The sequence below is a fragment of the Dermacentor andersoni genome, chromosome 9, assembly GCF_023375885.2.
Source record: "Dermacentor andersoni chromosome 9, qqDerAnde1_hic_scaffold, whole genome shotgun sequence".
Classification (NCBI taxonomy): domain Eukaryota; kingdom Metazoa; phylum Arthropoda; class Arachnida; order Ixodida; family Ixodidae; genus Dermacentor; species Dermacentor andersoni.
The window spans coordinates 16,866,915-16,875,636 of NC_092822.1; the positions used below are offsets into that span (position 1 = coordinate 16,866,915).

Here is an 8,722-nt window from a genome sequence, read left to right on the forward strand (position 1 = left end):
TTAGTGACCTTCGCTACGAAACCCAGTCTGACCACGTGTCGCTCCCTCTTGTATCGCCTTCCGCCGCTTAAAACTGCCGCCTCCAAATTGTTGCGCAAGGCTCAATGTTTAAGAAGTCCGTAGCATGACACAGGTGCTTCATGTGGCGCAGGATCAGAAAGGGAGGAGAGTTTCTGAATGCACAGTGCGATCACTATAGCTATTACGTCGGTGGTTTTCGCTTTTTCCTCCCAAGGAGGGCTGAGGGTACGTATATCATCATCTTATTCTTCATTCTATGCACACTTGCAGGACGAAGGCCTCTCCGGGCCATTTCCAATTACCCTTGCCTCGGGCAGCTGAGCCCATGTTATGCTTGCGAATTTTCGAGTTTCATCTCACCCCATAGTTCCCTGCCGTCCTCGACTGCGCTTCCCTCCTTTTGGCACCCCCTCTGTAACTTTCATAGGCTACCGCTTATCTGACCTACGCATTGGATGGCCTGGACAAAACGTACGCTCGCCCAGCGTTTGTATTGTGCATACGGAACATCAAACGACACTGCGAGCGCGACTGGAATGTCTGTATATTTGCTATCCCAACAAGAAGTCGAAAGTCCAAGAACAAAACGAGTACTGGAAACTCGTGCTGGACTAAAGCAGCGTGTCCCAAACTTGGCTCTGTCAAATGAAGTCATCCGTATTCAGAGTCCCTACGCTTCGAGTTATCAATTAATTAAGTCTCACTCTGCGATCTGCTGGCCTCCTGGTTGGGTCACATGGTAGAGTGACCGGCCTAAGAAGGAGGCGCTGCCGGGTTCAATGCTTAAAGACAAATTTTTCATCAGCGGCGAAGTTTTCTCCGTTCCACAAATTTAACCCTACTTGAGAGAGTTATCGCAAACACCGATGGAGAACTCAGAACGGAAAATGTGTATTAAGCCAGAGACAATCTAGAGGGCAGCGGAAAAATATATCGCTGTCCAACTCAAACATGCGCCCGCCAACAACGTTCGCCCATTTTGGTGACGTCATGGCCGAGGCGAACTTTTTCGACATCGGCGTATCTAGGGGACACTACTTCGGAGATGCTAGGTGAAGTGCGGTTTTGTGCACTGAGCTTGCACTTAATTGCAAAAGGATAGAAAGTTGGGCGAGTTGGTACGGTAACATGCTTCTAGTCTGTGTCCGTGTCACTTAGCGCTACAATCCAAGATCATGTTGCACTGAATTCTTAGGTTGTCATACGTACAAAGTCGTACGTACAAAGCAGCCTTTCTGCCAAATTTTTCGTTTGACATACGAGAGAAATGAGTGGCGAAAAACTCGCAAGAGAAAGGACATTTTATTTAAAACAGAAACTGCAAAGAAAATGTGCCGACGTTACAGCACCTCGGAAACCAGGCAGAACCGAGAACACTGAGGAACAGCGCCGACGGTGGGCACCACCTCCACCCGAGATCGGGTGGATTATAGCCTGTACCGCCGGCGACCAAATATGTCAACTTGGAAGCGAACACGCCAATACTGTCCCAATGTAATCGGCAGGACTTGAAGTATGACAGCTGACGTGTAGACGTTCACGAAGTGAGAAAGCGAAGGTGATGTAGCGGTGTCCTGCTGTGCGCTGCCCTAGGCAAGACGCTAGGCTAGCCAGGTGACAACAAAAGAAAACAGGCCTAGTGACGTAAGCTCTGGCGTACGCGCGCAACCATTTACCCAGGTGTGACGCCGACCTAAGGAGTCAAATTTCGACACCCCAATACGCCCGCTTCTGGCCCGCGCGCTTCAGTGATCGTTAGGCCTGCACCGGTTGGCGATTACAATATATTCTCGTCTTCGTGATCAGCTATATGGGGTGAACGAACGCCCGGATACGAATCAAACAGTCTTCATCCCATTCGTATTCCATTTAAGACTTCGGTACTCGAAATTAGGCGAAATTTGTTTACTGGCAATAAATCGGACTGAAATGGTTATCGCAGCACGGCGTGAGAAATTGCTTCGCAAATTCACTTATACTGTCCGCTGCTGATCCAATTCAACCAGAAATATTTAGACAAATGCCTCCGGCTAATAAGTACGCTTCAGGAAGCACTGCAACTACGCAGTCACCAGTTCCGAAGCTAGAATGCTCGATCACCGAAGTACTTTTGAGTCATATCTTACGGTCACTAAATAATTTTGACGGAGTCTAACCGGAACTACCTGAATCTGTATCCGTAAAGATGGATTACGTTTTGAGTGATGAAGACTTTTCCGCGTTGCATGTTCCACACTTTTGCATTCAAAGCTGTTTTTTTTTCTTTTATTTATCCAGGGTTCTTTTTTTTTTTTTTTTGCTGACAGAACACAACCTTTGTGTGATGTAGCCTGCTACTGTTGCCACAATTGTACTAACCCCCATTTGTTTCCTGTTTAGGAGGACCCCCAGACAGTTCTTACTTCGGGACCTCCCACTGAGCAATTATACTTCACCTGTTTGTAAACACTACCGTTTGTTTGTACTACTACTACTGTTTACTACTGTCTACTACTACTACTGTCTACTGTTTACTACTACTACTACTGTTCGTACTACTGTTGTTTTTACTACTAGTTTGTACCACTGATGAAAATAAACTTATATTCCAAAATGGCCAAGACTGAACTACGCAAGCTTCAAGAACTTTTCTGAGCCACGGCAGCCCAAATGCGCAAAAGTACTCTGAAATCAATGACGTCAGACTGAGGTAGAAGTTCCGGCGCGAAATTCAAAAATGATCTATCAAAGTTCATTTTCTCTTCTAATAAACGACTGAAAGTAGAGAATTATTCAAGAGTACTCTATCAAACTAAACTGAAATAGCGCTTCCCTTTATAGGGTCCCTTTAAATAATGAGAATCATCTATTTTGTCTCCTTGGTTGCTTCTCCATATTTCCATCGCAAGAGTGGCGTCCTTGATGTGTTACTTCTACGCTATGCATAAAGACGTGATTCAGCATCCTATTCGATATTCGAAGCCGCTTTCGATGCGTCCTCTAGTATTTGTATTCGATTCGAACGTTTCTCTTTTCCGCTACTCCTATTCTGCGGTCGTAGACAGTGCGAACAAGAAACGAAATTTGCAGCTCTTGCGCCAGAAGGGCGCTCTGTCAGACGGCGACAAAAAGGTCCGTGCCACGCACACTTCAAGCTAAACTGCATGCTACAGGGACTATTTGTACTACAGGGACAGAAATATCAATAGATACGGCATGCGACCATTTTTCGCCCACGATAAACTGAGACGCTTAAGAATTTGAGTCACGCCGACGCCAACTCACATATTATATCTTATACTTTGGTATGACAGGTAAGATGACACGCAGCTTTTATAAGTATCACTTTACACCACCTACACATTGAATATAGAGGGTAGTTCGACTGCTTTACATATTTACATACCCTGTCCATGGCCTAAAGAAAAGGGCACAGAACGCGTGCTGTCAAAAGCCATCAACAAGTCTACTTATTTAGTTCTAATTATGGTCCGTATAATTAAAGCGAGTTACTTGCAGAGAGAGGGGACCGTTTATTTGAGGAACGAGAGACGGGTCCGCCAGAGGTAAGAGCCATCGAGCTATGTTCATAGTGAAAGGGATGAACAGAAAAAGAGCGATATGAGGAGGGATGACGAAGATAGGCCGTAGGATGCGACTACCGTAAAACCTCGCTCGAACGAAGTTGTATCATACTTCGTTACATCAATCATTACATGTACTGCACGAAGAATCTATGAGGATTTCAAGGATAACTTCACTTAGTTCGTTATACCCACTCTTTCGTTACATCCCGCTTCCTTATAACGAGGTTTGACTGCATATACATGCTCGAGTCCTAAATGCCAGTTCGCAGCATTGAATGTATGCCTGCGTTAAGAAAAAAACATTAGTAGATAAAAATCAGCAAGTTGCGTGCAGGCGTATAGGCTTCTTAAACTAAATTCTGTTGAGAGGTTCCCTTTTACCAACAACAAGCACATTTCCCAGGGTGGAAGATTTTCGCCTCAAACGTGTGTTAGTAGTGTGTATATATGTTAGGGCCCGATACATTTCGATCTATCGCGGAACTAATTGCGGATTCGGAATAAAAAATAGAGTGGAATAGCTTTACGTTATCCCGGTCAAGGTCAGACAGATCAACTAACTTATATATTATACCTTGAAATCCCCTACTTCATTTCCATTGCGGGAACAGACGCTGATCCATGGCACAGAAAGTGAAAACCAGTTAGGACTAAACTGCCCTCTTTGGAATACCTCCCCGAAAGAGCCACGTCTGACGTCACTACCTGGCGGTGTTATCACGCATCTCATGGTACGAGAGATGCCGCAGCGGAACGCTCCAGATTAATTTTAACAACCTGGAGTCTTGTAATGACGTTTACATAAATTGAAGCAGACGATCGCTTTTTCTTTTCCTTTTTTTTTATTCCGCCCTCATCGAAACGCGGTCGCCGCGGCTGATAGCCGAAGATGTGGGTACTACCTATTGTTGTTTGTTCTTTTTTCTTCCTTCCAAAACAACGTCGCTTTCATTTCCAGCTCCCTGGCGAAACCACGTGCGCTTTCTGGGCACAACACGCCTTTGGACGTCGCTGCTACACAACTCGCCGCACTCGTAAACGATCTCACGAGCCCAGCCAGCTGCGCCCTTTTAAAACATGCAACGTTCATACATATATCCGTGTACACAGCCGTCCCAGACAAAGAGAGTCATTCATGCCTATTATGTACACGTACAGAGTCGTTAAGGAGGTTTAGATGGCTTAAAAGAACATCCGTTGGCGTTGCACACGATGCACGCAAGCCCGCAGATAGATGCTGCGCGCTGTACCAAGACATTAAGCGTATTTCTCAATTGCATTAAATGCTAAATAAATGAACATTCCACTGTTGTCGGCTAATGCCATGCTTTAATTCTGTCGGATTATACATAAACGCAGGCACGCGTAAACAAGAACAGCGACTGCGTCTACAGACAGAACCCCTCCCCCCCCCCTCCCCTGTCCCTCGACCAGACAAAAAATTTGTGGTGAAACATACTAAAGCTTGTTTCGTTACCAGAGGTTTTGGAATCCTGAAATCGAATACGCGTATGCCGGAAACCTTGCCTTAGACTATGGAATCCATACGGAATATTTCCTTTAAAAAGGGGGGAAAGAAAGAACCACGCCATTGCATTGCGAACAATATGAAGTTCACAATAGAATATTTAGTCTAAATAGGTGCAAAAAATCTGCTGGCAGCCTAGCGGAGAAGCATTCTTGAACAAGTAACTAACTGCGAGAAAGTCTTTCTCCAAGCGTTATATTTGAAGCAGCAGAACCTTGATGTGGGCGAGTTGGTTTAAGATACTCGAAGAAAAAAACTGCGCTACAAAGACGCGTCCTTGTAGCACTGTTCTTTCTTCAAGTTATATTTGAAACCTGTGCGACTGACAATTAACTCAAGATTTCAAGTGTATAGAGACAGATTTAAACAATGTCCGTTTGATGAGGTACTGCTGTGCTTTTCTTTTCTTCTCTTTCTTTCCTGCTCAGATCTTGTGCTACTCAGCCAAATAACCGAAACTTTCGAATATCTAAGTTCCGAATGTACAAACACAAGGTCTATTCGATTCATATCCGAAATATCGACTATTTGCACGCCCTCATTTATTGCTCGAAATGTAGACTTTGCAAATTGTTTATTTATTTATTCGGTATACCTTCAGGGCCGAAGCCATTACAATATTACATTATTAAGCGCTTGGCAGACTTTGTTCCGAGGAGACGATGTGAATAGGCACTCCAACTTACAGCCTCCTTTATAATGATCTGCGCCAGAGACAGACGAAAATATTCATTGAGTTTATTCATAAAATATTCATGTAACAGCGCCCGAAATTCCGGCGCCGTTTTCACTGGCTCTGTGGAGTGTGCGGCGGCGCCGCGGGCAAGACACAAAAATCGGGCTCTGAAAAAATCGGTCGGCAACTGTATCTGCATTCGTTTTAAATCAGTGTCCCGCTAAACAGGATGCAAATAAAACAAAACAAAAAGAAAAGACAAGAACGTAAAATTCTGGCTGCTGTTACAAATCGCAAACAAGCATTAAAAATCTGGCATTTTCTATAAAAGTTGCCAGGCATGCTTATTGAAGAAGTGAAAGCAAAAATGAAGAAATAACGACTTCTTCTTTATTCCTTTACACATGCTTTTTCCTTCTAATTTTATTTCAACCATTGGTCAATCCTTCAAACTCGCTTTCAGTTCAGCTGGTTCTGTCAAGACACGTCCACCTGGCGTGGAATGTTCACGGATCGCGGTATCCGAGAAAACCTGTGACAACAAGACAGCAAAACCCCAGAACACTCTGTAGTGCGCATATACTAAATGGCAAAGGCTCGAATTCTGAACATCAGAATGAGCAAATGTATAGCTTCTTTTCTCAGATACCACGGCCCGTAATATATTTACGCGGACTGTACGTACACTTCAACATACTGCAAAATGTCGCTGGGCAAGAAGGTTGCAGCTGACCTTCTGTTACGACAAATATATATATATATATTTTAATTTTTAAACGAGAAAAAAAGAACTATATCTTTGTGTGTGATAACAACAACAATTAGGACATTTGCTATCGGATTCGAGAATTGTTAGTCCGTACTTTTTTAACACGCGTGTATATTCGGTTCGGAAATTTACATCCGCGCATCCCTTCTATAAATGGTAATGCGGCGGTTCCCCATGGGGTCGTGCTCTTTCTTAAACGCCATTTACGCCTGCAATCTCTTAAGTGGGGTTAGAGACGAACGAAGATAAGCCAGAAAATAAAATCGCACACTTCTGCGACGGGAAGCGGTGGGTGGAGAAACGAGGAATTGACAACGAAGGTACCGCGTTGCGCACGTGAGCAGACTTAACGTAGAGGCGAGAAAGCAAGCACGTTCTAAAGCTGCGCGCAGCATTCGAGCCCCGCATCAACGCTTCACGTGTTAATCACGTGCGACGCCGGCGGAGTGGGTTTTTCTACGTTTTTCCCATCGAACTCTCCCGTTATCGCGGAAAGGTCATCATCGCCGGCGAACGGGCCAACAACGTCAACAGGTGTGTCGGCACGAACGTCCCAGGCAAGGCGAAGGATAGTTTCTGTACGCGAAAAATGCGTGGTGAAGTTCACACATTCCCAAGTGGCTATAAAAAACGGCCTCCGGCCGTCCTCCTTGTTCCCTAGTGAAATGGCGCAACCCACTCTAGGGATCGGCCATGAATCAGGCGGTGAAGAAATTGTTATTTATTTTTTTTTTAATAACTTAGGGTGAAGTGTAATAAGCACCTTGCAGATGGGATTTAAAGTGTCTACTGTCACAGATATCAACGATCAATTATCCACGTTCCGGTGTCATCTCCTTTGTTTGTTTGTTTTTTTACCACAGTCAACGTTTTTAGATCTAAAAACGTTGACCACCGTCCGCTTTAGCCGTCTCGTCCCAAAACGAAGCAGGGAAGCATCACACTGCGCGAAAAAAGGAGATTCGGCGTGAACCGAAAGTTACCTTTTAGCAAACTTTACACTGCCATAGGTGTATCGCAGGCGACGTTTGTAGATCACGCGAAACTGAATGCCCAGCGCGGAAGTCGTCGAGTCAGACACAAACTGCTGATCCTGGATGCGTGCCCTCCGACGTTTCTCTCGTGGGAGCTCGAACAATTCTCGACGTTCTGCTGCTTTCCGCGTCGTGAAGCGAAACTAGACGTACCGCAAACCTGAAATGTCTGACCGAATTCACGACTACAAGTATCTCGGACAACGGGGGCGCTGGAGCCACACGATGCGTGCAAGTCGTTCAACGTAATCCGAACAGCGCTTCTTTTTTCTGCAGCACGTCTGTGAGTAAATGCTCAAGTAATGTACAATGCCCCCGTCTTAGCGGCGTCTGGAGAGTAACCGAAACTAGACAAAACAAACTCGATCGATTTGTTTTCTTTTTTTTTACGCACATTGGAATCCATCTTACGAAGAGCAGAAATGTCAATATTTTTTTAGGCGATCCCTTTCCGCCAAAACAGTCACACCATACAACGTGTATTAAGAATTAAGACAAGAATCACGTGAGTGCTTCGCCAAATGGCTCGCTATCATCGATCCACCACGGTTCTGGGGAACTTCCACCAGCAACGAACGGTCGTGCGAGATGCGCCGAATGAGCGACATTCGCGTCCGCCTTCTCCGCAAACTCCCGCCGCCGGGAGGCGACAATCCGGTACGTATCGCTTTCGACACTGGGCTCGATTATCCACAGAATTCGCGTCTGCCTGGTACAAGGTACGACATATAAAGGCCGGGGAGTGCTGCTTCGTTCAAAAGGCCTAAGGTTATGACCGGCCGGCTCTGTCGAAGCACTCGAGATTAGGGTCTCCGGTCGCTCTTGCTGCGTAGCGCACAGAGAGTCTGCGTCAGGCTGGCGGCAACAGGTGCTGTTGACTTACCTCGGATGGGAAATGGCTTGGGTCCGGTGCTGCTGTACCTGCTCACCATGCCACGGGCGACGATCACTCTATCACTTTGACTGAACTCGGCACACGGACCCAAGCACAATTTGCAATGAATGAGATGGACACACGCGCCGACGGTCGACGCTGGCTGTAAACTCGAGGCACTGCCGCAGCACCTGGCGGGGAGTTGAAAAACTAAACAAACCAGTATATTCTTTAGCGTGTTTGTTACCCCTGTT

At 45.6% G+C, this 8,722-nt stretch overlaps 1 protein-coding gene across 1 annotated transcript in view; it reads right to left on the bottom strand.

Annotated features, from left to right (window-relative positions):
• Positions 1-8,655, bottom strand: part of Pfrx (6-phosphofructo-2-kinase/fructose-2,6-biphosphatase) — a 145,091-nt gene extending 136,436 nt beyond the window's left edge. The window contains exon 1 of the mRNA XM_050174842.3: positions 8,478-8,655. The gene's annotated coding sequence lies outside the window, so the exon portion shown is untranslated. The remainder of the gene's footprint in view (positions 1-8,477) is intronic.
• Between the last annotated feature and the right edge of the window lie 67 nt (positions 8,656-8,722).